At 38.4% G+C, this 12,518-nt stretch overlaps 1 long non-coding RNA gene across 1 annotated transcript in view; it reads left to right on the forward strand.

Annotated features, from left to right (window-relative positions):
* The window catches only part of LOC134947686 (uncharacterized), a 53,260-nt gene extending 41,203 nt beyond the window's left edge, over positions 1-12,057 (forward strand). The window contains exons 3-4 of the long non-coding RNA XR_010182691.1: positions 11,292-11,352; positions 11,507-12,057. This is a non-coding gene — a long non-coding RNA (uncharacterized LOC134947686). The remainder of the gene's footprint in view (positions 1-11,291; positions 11,353-11,506) is intronic.
* The last annotated feature ends 461 nt before the right edge of the window (positions 12,058-12,518 follow it).

The following is a 12,518-nucleotide window of genomic DNA, read 5'->3' on the forward strand; positions in this document are numbered from 1 at the left end:
TCCTCAGAAGCATGGGGGCTAGCTTGCCTGTGTCTCCTTTTATACCCCTCACCAGATTCCAAATTAGCGCCACCTGGCGCTATTTCCAGGTATTTCTGTCATTTCCGGAAGTGCGTCACCGGAAGTGACGCGCATGCGTTCCATACGCGATGACTTCCTTCCTGTTTGCGTTCCACCGTCCATACATCGGTGGTTCTCAATAAAACATTGATAAAAAACACATTTTAGACATTGCAAATGCAGTTCATTTTTATATTACTTATTAATTAACAGTATGTGGAAAAAATAAGTTTTAATAATGCCACAGGGACTACATCCATGAACTTTTTTTTAAATGTGCAGATAGAGAATGCGATTCTAATCCTTTTTTAATGTTATATAGATGTTCAGAAAGCCTTACTTTAAGGCATCTAGTTGTTTTGCCAATATATAATAAACCGCATTGACACTCTATTCCATATATTATGTTTTTGGAGTTACATGTTATGAATTCGTTGATTTTATATTTAACGTCTTTTACTGTAAATTCTTTGATTTTACTTACTCCTTTCGTTACCTTGCACATATTACACATGGCACACCTATAGAATCCCTGTGAGCGAACACTGCTCCTTTTTGGTGGTTCTATAGCACTGTGTACTAGTTTATCTCTAAGTATATTGGATCTTCTATATATAAAGGACGGTTTTTCAGGTAAGGCCATACCAGTAATGGGATCTTTTTTAATGACCTTCCAATGTTTTTTGAAAGCTTGTTCTATTGCCTTATGTTGTACAATAAATTTTGATATAAAGGCCCATTGGATATTGTAATTTTTCTTTATGACCCTATCTTTACTTTTCACGACTAAACTAGCTCTATCTACAAGGTCTACTTTTTGACGGGCCTCTATAAGGAGATTTTTATCATACCCCTTATCTTCAAAGCGTTTAGTCATTTCCTCAATCTCTAAATAGTATATTTCTTTTTCTGTACAATTCCGTTTTGTTCTTAGGAACTGACTATAGGGAATACTATCAAGCCAATTTCTATGATGTTGGCTTGTATTCTCAATAAAACTGTTTGAGTCTGTCGGCTTACGATACAGTCTAGTATGCACCTGATTGTCCTTAATATAGATACATAAATCTAAAAAGGTTATATCCTGATAACTTTTAGTGATGGTAAGGCTAATATTAAAATCATTGACCTGCAAAGAGTCACAAAAAGAGTTTAATTGGTCCATATCTTTATTCCAAATGACCAAAAGATCGTCAATATAACGTCGCCAGAGCACCAGGCCCGCCCCCAGCCTGCCATCTTCCCATACTGTAAGATCTTCCCAGTAGGCCATAAATAGATTCGCATAACTGGGGGCGAACATGGTGCCCATGGCGGTCCCAACACACTGCATATAGTAGGAGCCATTAAAGATGAAATAGTTGTTATGCAGAATAAATTTAATACTTTCTAATATGAACCATTTCAAGTCACTAGAATATTCAGATTTCTCTAGGAAATAAGAAACTGCTTCAATTACTTTGTCTTCATGTATGATTGTGTACAGAGATGTTACATCTGCACTTACAAGGATATAATTATTCTCCCAGGTTAAATCTTTTAGAACATCATTAGTGTCCTTTAGATAAGACCTAGTGTTCCTCACGAGTGGCTGCATATAATTGTCCACTAATTAAGACAGATTGGATGTAACACTGTTACAACCAGATATTATCGGTCTTCCTGGGTGGTGGAGTGGATCCTTATGGACTTTGGGTAGGACATAAATAGTCAGGACTGATGGATGTTGCATATTAACGTAATCATATTCTGACTTCGTTACAACACCTCTAGATAAAGCTTCGTCCATAAGGACGGTTAGTGCCTTACTGATCTTTGATGTCGGATCACTTTTCAGTTTACTATAAGTGGCACCTTCATGCAGTTGTTTTTCAATTTCCAACATATAGTCCACCTTATCCATAAGGACCACTCCACCCCCTTTGTCTGCCGGTTTGATTATAAGTTGATCATCACTTCTCAAAGTTTTCAATGCTTGCCATTCTTTTTTTGTTAAGTTACAGTTCTTTCATTTCTGTTTTAATATGTTCTCTACATCATCTAAAACTAGTTTATTGAAGCAGTCCAGAAAACTGCCCCGTGCATGTGTTGGATAAAAAGATGATTTGGCCTTAAATTTAAAACCTAAAGGGTCTCCAATATTCTCACTAGTACCTTCACCCTTATTTGCAAAGAATCTTTTTATTGTAAGTTTTCTTATATATTTTTGAAGGTCAATGAAAAAGTCAAATGACTCAATTTGACTTGTAGGGGCATATTTTAAACCTCTTTTCAACACCTTCTCTTCATCTAATGTTAAAATCCTCTTACTTAGATTAAAGATCTTTATTTCACTTTCTTTTGCTGTTTCTACTTTTTTATCATTGTCCAGTTTTTTTTATTTTTAATTTTTTTCCCCTTACCACCTCTCTTTCCTCTTTTATTTTGCTTTTTCTTATTAGTCTCTAATATCTTCTTTTTACCTTTGGACTCCACTCCAAAAAAGATGAATTTATTGCTCCTCCTTCTTTCCAATCATTACGCCAATTCGTATCCCGTTCATATTTTCTCTCTGGATATCTATTTATATGATGATGCTCCCTACCCCTATAGGTGGGTTTCCTATCAATATATTCCTTTTCATATTGTACTGGGTGTGACCAATTTGAGTTATAGGGTTTCCTTCTTCTTTGTTGTAACTGCCAACCCTCGTCTTGTTGACCCTGATTCTCCTTCCTATATGTAGGTATGTTTATCTTTTTTGTGGGGTTAATTACTGATATATCCTTTATTTTACCTCCAGAAATATCTTCATTTGTCTTCTTATTACTCTTTAAATTATCTACATCTCTTTGATATTTCTTTTTCTTCTTTTCTCTTAGTTCTCTCGTTTCTTTATTTAATTTTCTTACTATTTCTATTTCAGCTTCAACAAAATCATCTAGCTCCTTCACAGGTTCAACTAAGGTCTGTAAATTTGAAATTTCCTCACCTAGTTTATATAATTCTTTTTTCCTTTCCTTCAAAATGAGATCAATCAGGCGATGTGAGCACTGATCCAATATTAGATCCCATTCCTTAATGAAATCTTCATTTGAAGGAAAGGAAGGGGTTTTCACCAGTTTTAACCCTTTCGGGATTAGGTTATCAGCTTGATACCTCTCAAGAGTACTAACCTCCCACCACATGCGGTTTTCTTTTAATACCGCTAATTCTAGTTTATGGATAATTGATGAAAGATCCTCATCTTTAGTTACACAAATATTGTCTTTAGCAGAGAAAATATCATCCAAAAATTCTCTTCTATTCTCTCTAAATGCAAACATTGAAGCAGCGGCTGAGAACAAGGTGAAAAGAACACAATTCTAAAAACAGGTGATCTCAACTTGCGCTTACAATAAAATAGTGACAGCCAGTGATATCAAAAGAGCCTTCACCAAAAAGCCCGAAACATAACCACAGAGTGAAACAGATGATATCACACGGTGCTACTATTCATAATATACTTAATACAACCATTTGCGTAGATCGTATTTTAAAGGGCCTCCCAAATCTGAAATTCAGAGGGAGAACAAATAATGGTGCAGTACAATAGATAGAGTAAAGCAGATGTTAAATTTTTATTGGTCCCACTCACAATCAAGCAAATGGGTTATTTGCATATCATCCAAACATGGATTTGGCGTCTTCAATCTTTGAGTCTCCTTCTTTATCAATAAAACTTTAAATGAACATACACAGTGCAATACCGTTTTCTTAAAATCACATATTTTAATACCAAAAGGTGCTCACATAGATAAAATGAAAATAGGCATATCACCAAGGGTAAACCTCCCCAGAGACCGTCGCACAGTCCAGAACGCCACCAGATGTCTTTGTGGTGAAAAGAAAGTCCCTCCAAAGCTCCGGAAACCACGGAAAGAAAGTCTTTCAAAGCACTGGATACTGCAAGGTCTGCCGCTGGATGAGTCCAAAGGTGAAGTCCCCATTCTGCTTAAACGCGTTTTCGGACGTCAATGTCCTTCCTCAGAAGCATGGGGGCTAGCTTGCCTGTCTCCTTTTATACCCCTCACCAGATTCCAAATTAGCGCCACCTGACGATCTTTTGTACATTTGGAATAAAGATATGGACCAATTAAACTCTTTTTGTGACTCTTTGCGGGTCAATGATTTTAATATTAGCCTTACCATCACTAAAAGTTATCAGGATATAACCTTTTTAGATTTATGTATCTATATTAAGGACAATCAGGTGCATACTAGACTGTATCATAAGCCGACAGACTCAAACAGTTTTATTGAGAATACAAGCCAACATCATAGAAATTGGCTTGATAGTATTCCCTATAGTCAGTTCCTAAGAACAAAACGGAATTGTACAGAAAAAGAAATATACAATTTAGAGATTGAGGAAATGACTAAACGCTTTGAAGATAAGGGGTATGATAAAAATCTCCTTATAGAGGCCCGTCAAAAAGTAGACCTTGTAGATAGAGATAGTTTAGTCGTGAAAAGTAAAGATAGGGTCATAGAGAAAAATTACAATATCCAATGGGCCTTTATATCAAAATTTAATGTACAACATAAGGCAATAGAACAAGCTTTCAAAAAACATTGGAAGGTCATTAAAAAAGATCCCATTATTGGTATGGCCTTACCTGAAAAACCGTCCTTTATGTATAGAAGATCCAATACACTTGGAGATAAACTAGTAGACAGTGCTATAGAACCACCAAAAAAGAGCAGTATTCGCTCACAGAGATTCTATAGGTGTGCCATGTGTAATATGTGCAAGGTAACGAAAGGAGTAAGTAAAATCAAAGAATTTACAGTAAAAGATGTTAAATATAAAATCAACGAATTCATAACATGTAACTCCAAAAACATAATATATGGAATAGAGTGTCAATGCGGTTTATTATATATTGGCAAAACAACTAGATGCCTTAAAGTAAGGCTTTCTGAACATCTATATAACATTAAAAAAGGATTAGAATCGCATTCTCTATCTGCACATTTTAAAAAAGTTTATGGATGTAGTCCCTGTGGCATTAGGTCATTCTGGGGTATCCAGTGTGTAAGTCCCACCTGGCGGGATAGGGCTGTAGACACCCGACTAGCTAGGGCAGAGGTGCGCTGGATACATAGTCTAGGAACGCTGATGCCACAGGGTCTAAACAGTGACTTTGAGTTAAAATGGTTCCTTTGAACCATTTATGAATCTCTTGTTTTTCTCTAATGAAACCATTCTCAAATCTCTCCTTTTAAAGTCATTCTATTATTAAAACTTATTTTTTCCCACATACTGTTAATTAATAAGTAATATAAAAATGAACTGCATTTGCAATGTCTAAAATGTGTTTTTATCAATATTTTATAGAGAACCACCGATGTATGGACGGTGGAACGCAAACAGGAAGGAAGTCATCGCGTATGGAACGCATGCGCGTCACTTCCGGTGACGCACTTCCGGAAATGACGGAAATAGCGACAGGTGGCGCTAATTTGGAATCTGGTGAGGGGTATAAAAGGAGACACAGGCAAGCTAGCCCCCATGCTTCTGAGGAAGGACATTGACGTCCGAAAACGTGTTTAAGCAGAACGGGGACTTCACCTTTGGACTCATCCAGCGGCAGACCTTGCAGTATCCAGTGCTTTGAAAGACTTTCTTTCCGTGGTTTCCGGAGCTTTGGAGGGACTTTCTTTTCACCACAAAGACATCTGGTGACGTTCTGGACTGTGCGACGGTCTCTGGGGAGGTTTACCCTTGGTGATATGCCTATTTTCATTTTATCTATGTGAGCACATTTTGGTATTAAACTATGTGTTTTTAAGAAAACGGTATTGCACTATATATGTTCATTTAAAGTTTTATTGATAAAGAAGGAGACTCAAAGATTGAAGACGCCAAATCCATGTTTGGATGATATGCAAATAACCCATTTGCTTGATTGTGAGTGGGACCAATAAAAATTTAACATCTGCTTTACTCTATCTATTGTACTGCACCATTATTTGTTCTCCCTCTGAATTTCAGATTTGGGAGGCCCTTTAAAATACGATCTACGCAAATGGTTGTATTAAGTATATTATGAATAGTAGCGCCGTGTGATATCATCTGTTTCACTCTGTGGTTATGTTTCGGGCTTTTTGGTGAAGGCTCTTTTGATATCACTGGCTGTCACTATTTTATTGTAAGCGCAAATTGAGATCACCTGTTTTTAGAAGGGTAAATTAGGTGGTCGGCACCGGAGCTGAGCAAACACCCACCTCAGATCAGCTGCACCGGAACCAGAAGTCTCAAACACAACTTTTTTTTATGGACAAGGCGATTGCATCTAATGTAGTCTTGTATATAAGATTTATTGATGACTTATAAATCATCTAGAAGGGCTCTTGAAATAATCTAAAGGAAGTGCTAGAGGTCCATAATGTATCCACTAGCCCTGTTAAGTTCACGTACAAAATGGATCAACGTAGCATCGATTTTTTGGACGTTAAGATCTCCATCAATAATTCTCAAATTACCACTACTCTTTTTTCGAAACCGACAGATAGGAATATTTTCCTCCATAATACCAGCTGCCACCCTAAAGGATTGAAACTCGGATTACCGTATTCGCAGATGATCAGGATCCACAGGATCAATAATGATGCATCCATGGCAGCCGCTCAGATCAAAGACCTAATCAAGCGGTTTGTACTGAGGGGCTACGATCTTAACCACTTATTAACTACTAAGTCCAAAGTACTACAAACTAGTCGCGAGTCATTGCTACAGAAAAGTACCAAGGTTAAAACCAGATCCAAACTACCATGGAAGAGTGAATACAATGTGGCTTCTAGTGTGACCAATAAATCATTAAGAAACACTGGCATTTGATCCAAATGGATAATAAACTTGATCTACAGGAAACAGAAATCATGCCGTGCTATAAGAGATCCAGAAACATCAGGGACATTCTGGTCAAGACACACATTTCATCCAGAGTGAAACAACATAGCACCAATTTTTTGACACATCGTAAGGAGGGCTGATTCAGATGCGCTTGTACTTAATTACGAGCGACACATTCTGCCATCCACATCTGGGACATAAGATACATATTCAACATCATTTGACCTGTGAGTCGATTTATGTAATTTACCAGATTATCGGCCCATGTGGCCTAAATTACATAGGCAAAACAATGAGAAAATTCAAAGAAAGGATGACGGCCCACCGATTGGCGATCAGAGCAGCCCTGATTAATGGAACAAGTGATCACCAGTCGCCCGCCACTTCGCGGATTCCAAGCATACACTTGCCAATTTGAGATATCGCATGATTGATAATATACCCCCAAGATCAGGGGTGGCGATAGACACAAAGCTTTATTGAGATGTGAGACTAGATGGATTAAGAAATTGGATGTGATTACACCTCGAGGGCTGAATGAAGCGTTACCTTTGACTTGTTTTCAATAAGCCTTGTTACATTTTTTATTTTTCTTTCTCTTTTTTTTTGTCTTTTTTTATCGGTCTTTCTCTCCTTCTCCTTCTCCAGCTCCTTCTTCTTTTTCCTTTTTCTCCTTTTTTCACTTTTTCTTTTTCCCTATCATTTTCTCCCCCCCCCCCCTTAATATACAGTTGGCCATGCATCTCAGTTTAAATTTAATTTTTAATATTATATCAGAACATTTATTGTGGTGCTCATACGTAGACCAGTTTTTGAGTACATTATATTACTATCCATCTGGAGATTTAATATCAATACATAGATTACCATCCTGATGAAAATTCTAATGAATTGAAACGTTGATCCTGACCTGGGATCCAGTTGTCTTCGTTCATCTAGCTGTGAGTGCCGCACATCTTTCTGTCTTATACTGCTACATGCCTTTGTGAGGGCTCCGGGGGCGCAGCTATTGTCATCTAAATGTGAGTACCGAATATCTACCCAATTTTATACATATATTTATATATATACACAAACACACACAAGGCAGCCTCACTATCATACTGTTTAGAAGAAAGTCTGTAACTCTATTTTTCCCAGCGACTTCGGAAATGGGTGAACACTCTCTCAAAAAGCCAGGACATCTTGTGAGAAAACTGTTTCATTTTATAAATAATCTGACTGCAACCCTTACATGGAAGCTATATTGAGCCCACAAGGGTCTACAGGTTTACACATTTAAATGATCAATGTTGGCTGGGGCTTAACATTGCCTGTTGATCACAGCAGTCTCTCATACTAGGATGTCCCTGGAGAAGCTGGGAAATCTCAAAGCAACAATCATTTGGGGAAAGACAGCTTTCTGTCAGTATCTTTTTTTAATTCTGCAAATCCCCTGCTAGGCACATTATTTTTTATTGACTTAAAGCAAGAAGTCAATTGTAGGCAGGAATGCATCTTTATCTGCAAAACTTTAAGCGCATCTCAGTTCTCAAAATGTATTATCCTATGGCCGGGCCCCTAGACTTTCAGTTATTTCGGTCTTCACTCCACTACAGCTGATGTTTGGAAGCAGAGATAATGCTATCATTAACACATTAAGGACACCGGTACCCAGTTAAAATAAAGTCTGCTGACCTATTTTTGCACAGTGCAATCGTTCTTCATTTTCTTCTCTGTTTTGAAATAGCGCTAGTGCACTATTGTTTAGCTGTCCCCCCCCACACACCCTGGCTCAAGACAAACCTCAGCGGACTACGAATGTGCCTTGCTTTGGTGCAGAATGCAAGGTGCCTTTAACCACTGGAGCCCAAGGGTGCAGGTAATAGCACCTCAGGAAAAAAAATTGACGGTCCCTAGTCCCTGCAGGACCCATATGCTTCAGTGCTTCAGCCGTCAGACTAATGGATAATGCAACACTGGTTGGGGCCCCCTACTAAATGCCTGACCACCCTTCCCACAGCACACAAAGACACACTCCCTCTGCTGTCTCCAGAGGTTTGGCCATATTCCCCATATGTACAAAGCTTCAGAAAGTGAAATTCAGAGGCTATTACATTCTATTCTTGAGGTACTTTGGGATAATCTGGAGCCCTTAGTATTGCTGAGCAGTTACATCTAGAGGCTTTAGTCCTGCAGAATATGGTATTTACCTGTGTTGTGGGATTTTTCAGTATATGTGAAATAAATTCATTTTACCATACTTGGATGAATGATTGCCTAAGTAGTATCTAGGACACATTTAATTTGGCTACCACAAATTAAAAGGGTGAGTGTATTACTGAAAGATTCAAATTAGATATTCAAAACAGTATTACACTACGATTTGTTCTTTCCCCCTGCAGAATCATTACTATTCATATGTAAGTTACCAGTGGTATTATTCATAGGGGTTGGGTATGAAATGCCAGCTGTCGAGAATCCGGTGGCCAGGAGACTGACAGCGTCATCCCGAAATCCCAACAAGGGTGGCACATAGTTTAACCCTCCCCCTACTCTAACACTCCCTTTTAGGTGCCTAACTCTGTCCCCCCCAGCCTAACCCCCCCCCCCTCCTCACAACATAAACCTAACCGACTCACCCCTGTAGCCTAATTCCCCCTGGTGGTGCCTAACCCTAACCCTCCCTCCCCTGCACCATAACTCTAACCCCCCCACCTTAGCCCTAAGTCCCCCGGGGAGCACCTAACCCTGACCCCCCCATCACACTGGCGTAGTATGACCCCCCCATCACGCTGGTGTAGTACTGTACTGGCATATGCATGCTTATATTATTGTAACAGTGTATATAAGTTTTTCCTTTATACACTACAAAAAGTTACAAAGGGGAGGTGGGCTTTATAAGACTAAATTGCAGAGTATAAGACAGCACAGTTAGGAAAGTAAATTTTATCCTAAAATTTATATAGAAAAAATGGCATAGGTGGTAGGCCTTAAAGCAATGGGGGTAATTCCAAGTTGATCGCAGCAGGATTTTTTTTAGCAATTGGGCAAAACCATGTGCACTGCAGGGAAGGCAGATATAACATGTGCAGAAAGAGTTAGATTTGGGTGGGTTATTTTGTTTCTGTGTAGGGTAAATACTGGCTGCTTTATTTTTACACTGCAAATTAGATTGCAGATTGAACACACCCCACCCAAATCTAACTCTCTCTGCACATGTTATATCTGCCTCCCCTGCAGTGCACATGGTTTTGCCCAATTGCTAGCAAAAATCCTGCTGCAATCAACTTGGAAATGGAATTACCCCCAATGTTTTTAACTTGTTAAATTTGAGAGGTATTTTCGATCATCAGTCTCCATGATTCTCAGTGGGATCTGCTCTCTTGGCCAATTTAACAAGCTCCAAAATGCTTACCTTTTCTGAGCTTGATTAAAATAGCCAACACCATATCTAGATGGCATTAGCAGCGGATTCCTATAAAAAGAGCTATCTAACTCTGCAGAAGGATTCCCTTCCAATTCTTTTTTGTGTTCATGCACATCTAATGTGGGTAGAGCTTTTCTATGTGTGCAGATAGACAGGTAGACATCATCAGCAATTGCAAAAAACAGCTACAGCGGTTTTCCTGTTTTAGTTGAGAAAACAAAGGGAGAGAGTCATACAGGGTTCATACTGCCAGAATCGCATTGAGTCGTGTATATCGGGTGTTACAGTGTCAATGATGATGAGTATGGTTTGCAAATGTGAAGGGTCATTTTCCATTACAGACCAGTGCATTTCGAAGCTAGGCATGTCCATTTTTATTATTTATGACCTGATTGTTTCCATCTGTTTCTCACATCTGTCCTTCAATGCTGTGACCACACTGATTTCCCCGAGCACAGCACTTGTAAAACGTTAAAGCATTTCTGAGGCTTGTCCTGCTTTCCAGATTTCACTGTATGATTGGCAGGATTTCTGAAGCATTACAACGTCACTTTCCATGAATGCCCAGACCCAGAAATCTCCTCTCCTTCATAAAGATTAAGGACCATTTGTGCAACTTCCAAGATGAGCTTTCAAAGTTTCTCTCCAAAAAAATCTTAATTTCTTTTTTTTTTTTTTACTAAAAGCACTCACTCAACATAATATCATACTCCTACACTGGGCATTTTCTCTAGAAAAAAAAGGTGTTAAAAAAAAACTGTTCTGAAACCTATTCCAAAAATAATGTACATTGAGCTTACATTCATTGAAAGCACAGTAGCAGCACATTTTAAATGTGTTTGTATAACATGGCAGTTAAGAATGTCAATCTCTTCCTCATCAGCACACAACCTGCTGTAGATATTTACAATCAATTCATATTTAATAATTATTCTACTTTTCCAGACCCGATAAAGGAGAATCCAATAATAAGGCCCCGGTGGAAAAGACATTGTAAAGATGAAAAGTAGGTATAAAACAGGTACTGCACTGGAATCTCTACACCGTACAAGTCTTGATGTACTGGTTCTTCAGATGTCTCCCACATCACTGTAGCATAGTAGTACCATCATGTAGAAATCTTGGTCTGTCTCTGTGTAAATGATTGTATCATTTTGTAGGTCTTCTATGCATGGGTCCAGTTTATTGGCAGGTCACAGGATCTATGTTTGCAGTGACAAGAAGAAGGCAATGAAAATAGGGGGAATTAGTTGAGATGCATACTGGGTGTCTTCTATTGGTTTACATAAATTGTCTTATAAACTTGATCCTTTCCATTGCTGTTGTTCCTAACCTCTAACATCCCCATCTCCTCTTCCCCTGCTCCCCTTCACAGTAACTGTGATCAGACATGGGTTCTACAGGGCAGATTTGCCCAGCTTCTTCACAATACAAGTGTATAGTAATGGACAATTAGGTATCCTCTTTTAGAGGTAAGGAGACTTCTATTTATCTGGACACCGATTGACCATTTGGAGTTAGGTTAATGAAAACTGACTGCAGAAGAGATGGAAGAAACATTGGGGAAGTAAGAATAAAGCTACATCACTATGTTTCCTTAAATATGTTAGAAAGCTGACATCTCACATGGATTTATCATTAACTTTTCACATAGCCCAGTTCAGTCAAACTGCCTCATTCTACCACATATGACAATCTATTGTGGCATTTCAAAGCCATCATTTTCAACTAGTATATGACTGTTTTGTAAGGTGTTCAAGTGAACTCTGGCATGAGCAAGTAAACATGGCCACAGACCATAGTTGAAGCTTCTACAAAACCATTAAAGTTAGTTCCAAGACGGCTCTCTTATTGAAGCAGGTGGTGAATTATGGTCAAAGGATCATCATTCAATGATCAAATAAGTATGACTGTTCCAACTTGTTCTATGGAATTACTTGTATTGTGGTGCTTTATTTCCACTATGTTTAAAACAGATGGGAAAGGATAACATAGTATGTACAATGTCCAAAAATATCCTCCAGCACTGATGCTACTCATGTTGGGTGAATCAGAGGCATTCCTCGCTAATGCCAACTAAGGTGTGTATATAACTGAAATGGAAAAAATAATTACATTTAATGTAATCAATGAATGTGATAAATTTGGGGAAAGGCAGCATTTGCAAAGGGG

The sequence above is a fragment of the Pseudophryne corroboree genome, chromosome 8 (genome assembly GCF_028390025.1).
Source record: "Pseudophryne corroboree isolate aPseCor3 chromosome 8, aPseCor3.hap2, whole genome shotgun sequence".
In the NCBI taxonomy this organism is placed as follows: domain Eukaryota; kingdom Metazoa; phylum Chordata; class Amphibia; order Anura; family Myobatrachidae; genus Pseudophryne; species Pseudophryne corroboree.